Below are 12,241 nucleotides of genomic sequence, written 5' to 3'. Positions count from 1 at the left end.
TTTTTCGGGCCACCCTGCCTTGGTGGGAATCGGCCGGTGTGATAATAAAAAAAAAATAATATATATATATATATATATATATATATATATATATATATATATATATATATATATATATTTATATATATTATTGTACCCACGGAACAAGTGATATTGATCAATAACAACACTGCACTAGCATGGGTTCGACTCCTTGGCTAGTGCATTGTTGTTATTGATATATATATATATATATATATATATATATATATATATATATATATATATATATATATATATATAGGGAGGTACCACCTCTAGAACTTTACTGGGGACCCTCATCCTCAGATAAGACAATAAACGTACCTCAGGGAAAACTCAAGATTCTCCCCGGAGCGGTTTGAATATTTTCTTCTCCTATCACCCCATACAATTTATATTATATATGTACTTTATTAATAGACAGAATATACTGATAGACAACACAAACATGAGTACAGGTGTATTTGTGGCAGTGAAGCAGCAGACCGATTCGGGTACCATGGTCTTGTGTGCCGTAAATTCGAGGGAAAGATTGCAAGACATGAGGAGGTTAATAACATTATCAAGAGGAGCCTCACAACAGCTGGATGCCCAGCAGTAAGGGAGCCACCCCAACTATGCAGATCTGATGGCAGCCAGAAGCGTCCAGATGGTATCACCCTTCAAGCCTGGACAGATGGGAAGCAGGTGGTGTGGGACTGTACATGTGCGTCTACCTTGGCTGATACCTATCTCCAATACACCAGGGAGGAAGGAGGGGCAGCTGCCAGCTTCAGGGAGTCCCAAAAGTCTAGAAAATATGGAGAACTTGCCCATCATTATATGTTTGTTCCCGTAGGCTCAGAGACCCTTGGCTCATGGGGAAAGAGTGCATCTAAATTCCTTAAGGAGCTGGGAAAAAGACTCGTCAGGGTAACTAGGGATCCCAGGGCAGCTAGTTTTCTGTTCCAGCGGCTCAGTGCGGCTGTTCAAAGGGGTAATGCCTGCTGTATTTTGGGCACACGCCCCAGCTCTGAGGAGCTGGATGAGATTTTCGCCTTATAATCGGTGATACACACGTAACAACATGTACCTTATATGCCACCTTTATATCAACAATGTATCTCTTAAATCTTCTGTACCATATTATGTAATAAAATATTCCTATTGGTAAAAAAAATATATATATATATTAAAAGATGGGGTGGTAGGGGAAGTGGAATATTCAAACGGCTTCAGGAAGAAATCCAAATATTCTTCCTTGAAGCCTTTTATCCACTTCTCCGAGGCTATGGGTCCCACAATTTACACCAGAGGTGGACCCCATCGTATATAATATATATATATATATATATATATATATATATATATATATATATATATATATATATATATATATATATATATATATATATATATATATATATAGGGAGGTACCACCTCTGGAACTGTTCTTGGGACCCTCAACCTCAGAGAAAAGAATAAACTTGCTTCATGGAAAACTCAAGGTTCTCCCTGAAGCTGTTTGAAAATATTCTCCTACCACCCCCTATATTTAAATATATATTTTATTTAAAGACAAAATACATTGACAAAATACAATAGGAGGTAAAACAACATAGATAACAGCTCAATTTGAATACTTCATCCAGCTCCCCGGCGGTGGGCCGCGTGCCCAGAATGCTGCAGGCATTTTCCCTCTGGATCGCAACACTGAGTCTCTGAAAAAGGAAGCTGGCCACCCTGTGATCCTTGGTTTCTATGAAGAGTTTTTCACTCAGCTCTTTGAGGAACTTTAAAGCACACCTGTGCCATGCTCCAAGGGTCTCCGACCCTATTGGGATGAAGTTATAGCAAGGGGTAAGGTCTTCATATTCGCAGGCCTTCTGGGTCTCCCTGTAGCTGGCAGCTCTACCCCCTTCAGCTACGGAGTTTGGCAAGTAGGTGTCTGCCAATGTGGCGGCACATATGTAGTCCCAGGCAATCTGCTTTCTATCCTTCCAGGGTAGCATAGTGGCTCCATCAAGAGCACTAGAAGAAGACATGGATTACTCTGGGTTGTTAACCCAGAGGGTTAAAAATCAGGGTAACCCAAGAAAGCCAAGCAGTGTAGCTTATTTTCGTAAGAGTTCCTTCCATCCACTCCCCCAGGATGCGACCCACAACACCTCACTATCAAGTACAGTTTCTGCAACCAGGTCAGTTTTTTCACTCATCGGTACCATTCAAGATGACAAACTGTAGTTTAGGTGTTCAGAAATGATCTACCCATTGATAATATTCTCATGTGATAACCATATGTGTGTCAGCTTGGTCATAGTTATGAGCCACTGAATGTATCAGCCCAGCACAACAACATTTAAAGCCATAAAACAGGTTTAGTCTAACAAAATAAAGTCGCCTATTTGCCGAGTACATTTTCTTTGTTATTGTGTACATCTGAGTTAAACATCTACCCTAGAACAGTTCTGGGGACTTGTGGATGCTCTGACACCTTTAATATTACAAAAAAAAAAATAATTTAGCATGAGTGAAATTTAATTGCATTAGCAACATTAGCAATTAGATAATCAAAATTTGTTTTATACACCGTCAACTTTAAGCAGCATTATGGCAGTAACACTGGGAGTTTTTTTTTTTTTAACTCTAAAAGCTTATGACTTGTGTGGAAAGACACTTATGGATAGTTCCGGACATTTATTTTTTTTTTTATATTTTTATTTAAAACAACACAATACATTAAATAAATAAAAGAACACAGTATCAGTTCTTACTCAAAATTATAAATCTCATTGTCCAAATGAACACAGACGATTAACGTTGTGTTGTCACACCTGTCCCTCATCCCATATACATTACATCCAATGTAACTATGTTAAGTAAGATTACATCATTATTATTATAACCAAGGAAAACCCAAACCTACAATCTGCATTATTTTTTCCACTTTGTTATTTATATATTATTAATCCACATAATCTTCAAACTCCTTTACAATTCTCATTATTGCCAGTGCCGACACAGCTGACACTTCTACCCCCCCCCCTCATTATTGCCAGTGCCGACACAGCTGACACTTCTACCCCCCCCCCCCGTATGTACAGTCCCCATTCTAAATAACATACATTAATTTCCTAATGAATGGTCATTGAAAACAATTTCTACTAAAATAACCCAACCCAGCAGACTTCCAAACAAAAACAGTCAGGGCCATTATAAGACATGTAGGAACGAGTCCTGCAATCATATATGTATACATATACGCATGCATATACACATACGTGTATGTGCACTTATTCATAAGAACAAACTAAATCATACATAGAAATAAATCGCTAAATGACTTGTCTGCAAATAAACTAAATATTACAATCTATGATAGAACTATACAAAGACATTGGTTCCCCCAAACACACCTACATACACAAAGTTAATGTTACTGATTAACACAATATATAATAGGACCTTCCATACAAAATAAGGGGATATATAAACCCCATCAAAAACTTATATATTTAAGTACATAGTGCATAATGTACATATTCAATACAATAATAAAAAAAAGAGGTGTATGACAAGGCTAAATCTATCTTCAGATTAAAAATATATAAGACAAAACCTCACATTATACATATAAATATAAACCTTCCTATATAAAATGATTCTTATAACAATAAGGGAAAACCGAAAATCACATACAACTTTTGACTCTGTGATTTTACAAAAATTCATAAGGTCTACATACTCCTACAATAAACTTTACCCACATCAACCACCGTGCAAACCAATCAACCATACCTCACCAGGCTTCAAATCACACCAAGAGGGCGCACCACTGAAGAGACCAACCCCTTGCCTCTCACCCCATACTCAAACGGAGTAAACGTTCAACAGTAAGTCCACGATATCCCTCCGGAAAACTAATTACCCACCTTCCCCCATATAATTGTTTGTTCCTACATGCTGTCCTATAAAAACTCGCCGCCAACGCTTTTATCCTAATGTTCCCCTCCACCTCCCTCATCCCCCAAGAAACATACAAGTAATCAACTATTACATATCTGATAGCCCTTCCCACCTCTTTGGGTACCCCTTCCATATCTAACATTAAAGCCCTAAGGGGTGATATCTTTCCCCCCCCCAATAAAAAGAAAACCCTCTTCAACCACAATCTTACCACCTCCAACGCAGAACAAAAATATACTACATGAAAAGCCGTCTCAACTTCCCCACAAAAAACGCATGACGCCTCTTTCACAAAACCCATTCGTCTTAGCACCTCTTTCGATGCTAACGTCCCCATAAGAAATCTATATACTAATTCCCTCGCTCTTGCCGGTATTCTTAATTTACTAAATTCCACCCATATCACTCTCCAATCATATGTGGGATACACTGCCATCCCTTGCATTGATTCCTGACGACGACCCACACCCACTAACCGTTTTACCTTGAGTTTTTTAACATTGCGAACCTTTAACATAAACCGCAACATGTCTTCACACTCCACTAAGTCCCTGCCACCCCACCATTTGCGGATATCCCCCATCACCTCCCCCACCCGAAGACCCCTTTCCCCCGCTGCCCGAATATACCTCTGCTTCACATATAGCGCCTTCACCCTAGACCCTAATGCAATCAATCCCAGTCCTCCCTGCCTTACCGCAGTCATTACTACATCTTTGCCCAACCACGCCCTCCCATAGCCCCACACATACCTTAAGACCCTTCTTTGCATTTCCATAATATCCTGACTCCTTAATGGGTAAATTTCCGCCACTCCCCACACCTTACTATAAATCAGCGTATTTACCACCACAACCCTTTGATGCAAGGTTACATCCCCGGCCCTTAGACCCCTCAGCCTACTCAAAGCTCTGTCCATTACCATTTCTGAATTAACCCTCCTGCTCTCCTGTGCATCTGCCAAAAACAAAATCCCACAAATCTTTAGCCTATCTACAGTTATCCAACCAAACTCCTCCCCCAAGGTCCCTCCTACCCAAGCGCCTACCTCCAACAACCGTGATTTCTGCTTATTAACTCTCATCCCAGTAGCATTCCCAAAAATCTCAATTACCCTTCCCACTTTTCTTAAATCTTCAATCCCATTAAGTAAAACAGTTGTATCATCTACATAACCAACAATATTCCCACAATATCCTCCACTCTCCCCCAACCTTCCCATCCCACCATCAACCAGAACATAGAAAGGATTCTGCATACATGCAAAGAGTATTTGGGAGAGTGGACACCCCTGCCTTAAAACCCCTTCCCATGCTTACTGAACTACCCAACCTCCCATTTACCTGTACTCTCATTGATGCATTCTCATACAAAGTCCTCACCCATCCAACCACCCTCCCTCCAAAACCCATTCTCACCATACTCTCAATCAAAAATTCCCTATCCACATAATCATAAGCTTTCTCCCAATCCAGACCTAGAATACCTCCCTTATTACTACCCTCAAGGAAATCCCGAATACGACCATGACCTACCCGCATACTCCTCCCCGGGATACCAAACTGTCCCCCATGTATCACCGACCCCATGACCTTCTTCAGTCTATTACCCAAAATTTTCGCAAAAACCTTGTAATCAGCACACATCAAAGATATTGCACGGTAAGCACTCAACTCTCTACCCCCCCCCTTCTTTGGCACCAAAACTATGACACCTGTACTTTGCGATATGCCCAACTTCCCACTAGTTAACATATGGTCCAATAGCCTAACAAAACACTGCCTAATACACCCCCAATGTGCTCTATAAAAATCATTTGGTATACCGTCTATCCCTGGTGTTTTCCCGGTACTCATCCCGAAAACTGCCTCTTCCACCTCAACCTCACTTATACCAACCTCCAACCCCATTCTATCCTGCTCACTTAAGACGCTATGGAACCCCCCTTCAAAAATACCCTCCCAGGAACCCCCCTCCCTCCAACTCCATTTCTCTCTAAACCAACTATCAGCATAGAGACTCATACTTTCCGTATTGGATAGGACTCGACCCATTGGATACCCTCCCACCCCAGGGCTTGTCTCCAATTGTAGAATGGTGGTTACACTCTGTCGGTCCCGAAATTTACGTAAAACATACCCAGACGGCTTATCACCCCACAAAACATCCTCTAACCCCGCCCTAACCCTAATTGCATCAAACCTATCATTGTGTAATTCAGCTATTCTACTCCGCAGTCTGTCCATATCATCCCTCCTACCACCTCCCCCAACATAACAATCTTGCAACTGTCCCTCCAGATAATTTTGCAACCCAAAACGCCACCTCGCCTCCTCTCGTCCCCTAGCCTTAAAAAAATTCGCTATTCCAGGTTTTGCCTGCATTTCCCACCAATCCAACAGATCTATCTCCCTGTTCCTAGCCTCCCAAAAAGGCAACCACCAATCACTGAAAAAAGGCCCCTCCCCCTCCTCCTTAAGAAGCCTTACATTTAATTTCCAGTACCCAGAATAAATACGCACCACTCCATCCCACATCAAATCTGCTATTACCGCTCTGTGATCAGAAAACCCCACATCGAAGGTTTGCACCCTCACAACATCTATACCCTGCTTAATATAAATTCTGTCTAATCGCGCTTCATATCCCCTACGGACGAACGTGTGCTCCACTAGGTAACCCCCCCTCCCCACCACATCAACAACCCCAATATCTCGCAATACATCCCTCAGCACACTCAGCACACAACCCGCCCCTCTCGGTTCGACATCACCACTCCTAATCACACAATTCCAATCACCTCCTATTACTGTTATAGCAGGCAAACCTCTCAAGTGATACAGCAATACTTCTCTGACAAAATCTACTTTTACCCTGATATTACTAGTTGCTGGCATGTAAACTCCCACGAAACTAACTCGACTCTCACCCCAGACGCCATCCACCCTCACGATCCTCCCACCCCCCCCCTCTTCCCAACCGATGACACGCAAGGGGCTGGTCTCCTTTACCGCAACTGCTACCCCACCTTTCAATTGCAAACCACTGGTTACATACATCCGATATCCTTTCACCCTCAACACACTACCAGCCCTGTGATTATGCTCTTGCAAAAAGCATATGTCAACATCAAACCGCCTTAAAAACCACTCCAACCAAACTTTCTTGACCTCAGTTTTAAGTCCATTAACATTAAGCGTAACACATCTGAAAATTACAGAAGGGGCGGCTTTCCCCTATGCCTCTGGGATTTACCCACTGCACTTTTCATATTACGTGTTCCTTTGCCACTCGAGTTTTCCTGTGCAGTCACTTCCCCCCTCCCTTTCCCAATTTGCAACTCAGGCACACCTCTACCACTGTGTGTCCTCGGCTCCACAACCGCTGCCCATGACTTCTTCCCCGGCCTCTGCCCTGGGGTAATGACCTCATCTATCTCTGATGCCGCAGTTCGTTTCCTAGAACTCACACTTACACACATATCACCCTCAGACAAATCCTCCTGGTGTACCTCCACGGCCACCACATGCTCCCGCCCAATCTTACTCAAGTCTTCCTCAACAATTTGTTGTCCCACCAAAGTTCCAGCTTCACATGAACTGAGGACACCTTTTGCACAGGGTTCCTCCTCATCCAAAAAATCCTTGATCACATCTGCCAATAACCCATCCTGGGTTGAAGCTTCCTGGACGAAAGTCTCCTCAGATGTCACATTCAACTCCCCCGACGCCCCTGGGAGAGTGACACATGTCTCCGCCGTCGCCACCTCCCGGTCGACCTCTTCGCTCCAGAGGTCATTCCTCCGGCCTCCCGAGGCATCAGAGCCAGGCACCAAATTACACGACTGTTGAATCACAATTGGAGTGTCGAGAATTCGAGAAGCCCGCCTCCTAGGACACTGGGCTGCCATGTGCTCATAAGAGCTACATAGACGACATGTTTTCCGTTGCCCAGCATAGTACACATAAACCTGTGTTCTACAACCGATCATCGTAACATAGGATGGTATAGGCCTTGTTAAGGTCATTTTAAGGGTGTAAGAACCTTCCGGCATTCCTTCATATGGACCATCCCTCCACACCCCCATTGTTGCAGAATGCACTGTCCCATAACTTCGAAAAAACTCCTGCAGGCCATAAGCCGTAGCCTCGAAGGGTACATTCCGTACCTTCACCCATGTGAAGTACTTAGAGACGTCATGTAACACAACATCCATCGTTGAATTCACACTCATGCGTTGTTCCTGGTAATGCTCGACAATTCGTGTGTAGTAATCGACTCGTAGAAATTTCACAAAGATTCTTGTTAAACCATTAAGGGCGACGCCATACAATTCCTCGTTGGGAATACCATATGTATCCCTGATGATGTTAGGGAGAAGGACGTTCATCGTATCTCCACTTAACGTACCACGAACCAGCTCTATGCAGATAGTATTCACTCTCCGTACTGTATGTTCCGCCATGTTGATATCCCAATGAGCAGCGCACGTCCTCACTACTCAATGGTTGTTGCTGAACTAAGGTAGCTCGCCTGAAGACAGCAGAGGGGTGCCGAGACAACCTCACTCCACCGTGGTCAGGCAGCGAATGATGAAATTTAATTGCATTAGCAACATTAGCAATTAGATAATCAAAATTTGTTTTATACACCGTCAACTTTAAGCAGCATTATGGCAGTAACACTGGGAGTTTTTTTTTTTTTAACTCTAAAAGCTTATGACTTGTGTGGAAAGACACTTATGGATAGTTCCGGACATTTATTAAAGGAAACATTTTGCCACGAGTGGCTTCTTCAGTACTAATAAATGTCCTCAACTGTACTTAAGTGTCTTCCACACCTTGTCGGTATCACAATTCCATTTCTCTTAGGACTTATGTATTACGTAATTTTATTTTGGTGACTTCTAAATTTAATGATAATGACGTTATACAACTAAATTTGCTTAATACAAAGGTTGCCACAGTAATAAGTTTATTTCAATATATCCCATGTAAACTTATGATCAACACTTAAAATGTAACGAACATATTTTAAGATTTAAATGGGAAAATATTCGTGTCAACATTTCAGTGTTCGTGTTCAGTGTTTGAAGTATATTTGCTTCATCTCTCCATTTTATGTATATGAAACTGCAGTTTGTCACCTCTCCATTATCTTCATTATCAGGATCAAAATCACCAAATTCCACTTCAACTTCTTCTTATCGTCAGTTCTTTGTTTGGTACACTTCTACATGTGTTGGTGCGCTTCAGCCAGGCACGTACAATCTGGAAGTTGTTCATGCTACAACACAGTATCTGGTGCTGGAGAGACTGGCGTCCATTCTGTGGTAAGACTGCCATCAACTGTGGTCCAGCCACATCTTTCTGGGTCTGCCACAGCCAACTGACTCACTAGGCATCACCTCCACATCGCAGTGTGATAGTCTGCATGAAGGACATCCATGCGAATTGACTGTTTGTGTGGTGGAAGTTGACTGGATTCCACCACTTCAAGTTTTGCACAAACGAGGTGATAGCGAAGCTCACTGATGTCATGGGTGGTGATTGAGGTTCATTCTATACACTAAGTTTTCCAGATTCTCAAACAGGTATGAAGACACATCCCGTGCATCACTAGTACTGTGTTTTGACAACTGAAAAATGATATGGTGATACCAATAAGATGTGGAAAAAGACACTTATGTACAGTCCAAGACACTTATTAGAGGAAACGTTTCGCCACATGTGGCTTCTTCAGTCTGAAGAAGCCATATGTGACGAAATGTTTCCTCTAATAAGTGCCTTGAATTGTACATATATGTCTTTTTCCTGATATATTCTATGATTAACCAACATTCTTGAAGCTAACAAAATTTCCTGAGAGGTATTGCTTTCCTTCCCAGATTATTCAACATCTTACCAAAAGATATCAGAAACACTGCTGGGACAAGTGAAGAAGTCTTCAAGAAGAAATTGGACAAGCATCTTCACCAAGTGCCAGATCAATCAGGTTGTGATGGGTATGTGGGCTGCAGGCCATCAATAGCAACAGCCTGGTTGACCAGGCAAGCACCAGACGAGCCTCGACCATTGCCGGGGTCCGGAATTAGAAAAAAATACCAGAATTCGTCAAAGGTAAAGAAATTTAAGCGTATTCACTTCCCACGGCCAACGAACGCACTGTGTCATAGCCAGCAAAGGCATTAGTCAGAAGAGATTCTGGCACATACTGTCTTCGGTCCTGGCTTACTTCAGTTTGCAAATCTACTCTGAGTGCATGACATGCTTTTGCAAACTTACATATATACAAAAGTTGTGCATATGTAGCGTTCCTCTAAATTCAGCCTTCAGTTTGTGACGGATGTTCTTCTTTGTGGAGACTTTCACTTGGGTGACACTAAAAACATGCATACCTAGCACCAGTTTAGACGTGAGGTCAGTCAGAGGTTCCACAGCCGGATTACGCACAGTTATTCTGTGATGAATGTAAACAGTTCAATGAACGATTTCTCCGCGACCTCATACTTTGCCCCATCAACATCAATGTTACTTCTATATCAGCTACACTGCTGGCTGTACCAGCAGCATCCTATGTGCACAGACGGTACCAAAACCTCAGGCAGCGGTCTTCAACAGCAACCAGTTCTCTGCTGACAATGGCAACCATTCTCTTGTCCATCTTCCTGACTACAACTTTCGTGATTTTCTCATTTGCATTTAGCTCATTGTAATATGTAAGAGCATTTCTTGTATTCTGGTCTCTCATGTACTTGTTTGTTTTTTTACAAAAGATGCATTTTCCTTCATAAACTGCTTGTATTGGCGAGGGCCTTGCCCCATCTGAGAGATATTCTTTGATAATGTCATCATGAAGCTTTTTCATGGTCAAGATGCTTCAACATCTTTGCTAGTTCACTTGTGGTATCTCTCCACCAGGCAAGTCTTTTGCTATCTATATGATTGCAGCATAGCATATGATTTCAGCAGTTCTCTGGAGAGATTTCCATGAGTCCATGCTTGCTGCTGATATCAAGTTTGAGCCTTGATCTTGAGTTGGTCGGTGAATTAGATAACCTCCTCCTCCACTCTACGTGTCCTCCTCAGCTCTTCATCAGTGTCCTGTCTCAGTGACAAAGTTTATACTCAGTTAGAAATTAGTGACCCAAATAAACAACAAAAAGGCACAATAACGTGACTTGAACAATACACAAATAACCCGCACATAGGAGAGAGGAGCTTACGACGACGTTTCGGTCCGTGTCGGTCCAAGTCGGACCAAAACGTCGTCGTAAGCTCCTCTCTCCTATGTGCGGGTTATTTATGTAGTGACCCAAACCTATATAAACACAGACTCGATTTAAAGAAATTAATCAAGGAATTTGATTGAACGATTACCGTGTTTAAAATCATATGAACATTAACATATTACTATAGTTCATTTAGCTACATAACGTAATAACTCTTGGCGTGATGACCCCAACTGTACTGACACTATAGGAATGATATGATTTTATGTTCCTCTGTTCCTTCAGAAAAAGAGAAATTATCTTAACTTTGGACTTTTAGCTTGGTTGGTAGCGTCCTCACCTCACACACAGAGGGTCTGGGATCAATCCCCGACACGGGCGAACCGTTGGGCATTTTTCCTTATACCTGCTGCTCCCCCCTGCTCACCTAGCAGTAAGTAGGCATGAGGGTTTTAGTAGACTGTTGAGTGGCATCCTGGGAGACAAGATTAACCTACCTTGTCAGAAATGGTCTGCATAACCAGGGACTTTCTATATAGTGTGCCAATGATCTCATCTAGGTCTATAATAGTTGTATAATGTATATGTAAAAATAAAAATGATTATTATTATTATTAATTTATTTTATTTTATTAATTTAATTATTATTATAATTTTAATTATTATAATTATTATTATTATCATTACCAATTTAACCCGAAAGAGTCATACAACACTGGACAACAACAACAACAACAACGGAGAAAGTGGTAACTACACTTCTGGGAAGCCTAAAACGGTTCGTAGGGACGATGAAAATAAACGTCTTGCTTCCTGCTGGCCTCCTTCCCCTCAAAAGGTATCTAATCCTCCTTAAAACACCCGGAAGGCTTCACAGGCACCTTGATCCTGCTTATCCTGTCTTCCGCGTCCTCCCACCTACGCTCACCTGCTCCCTCTTGACCGTCGCACACACCTGTACACCTGTTCCCACTCGCCACAGTTTGTACCTTATCCAGGGTTATTAATGCGCTCTGTGTGATGTGTGTAGACGGAAGAGTTTCT

This window comes from Cherax quadricarinatus, chromosome 28, assembly GCF_038502225.1.
Source record: "Cherax quadricarinatus isolate ZL_2023a chromosome 28, ASM3850222v1, whole genome shotgun sequence".
In the NCBI taxonomy this organism is placed as follows: domain Eukaryota; kingdom Metazoa; phylum Arthropoda; class Malacostraca; order Decapoda; family Parastacidae; genus Cherax; species Cherax quadricarinatus.
This window is presented reverse-complemented; position numbering follows the sequence as displayed.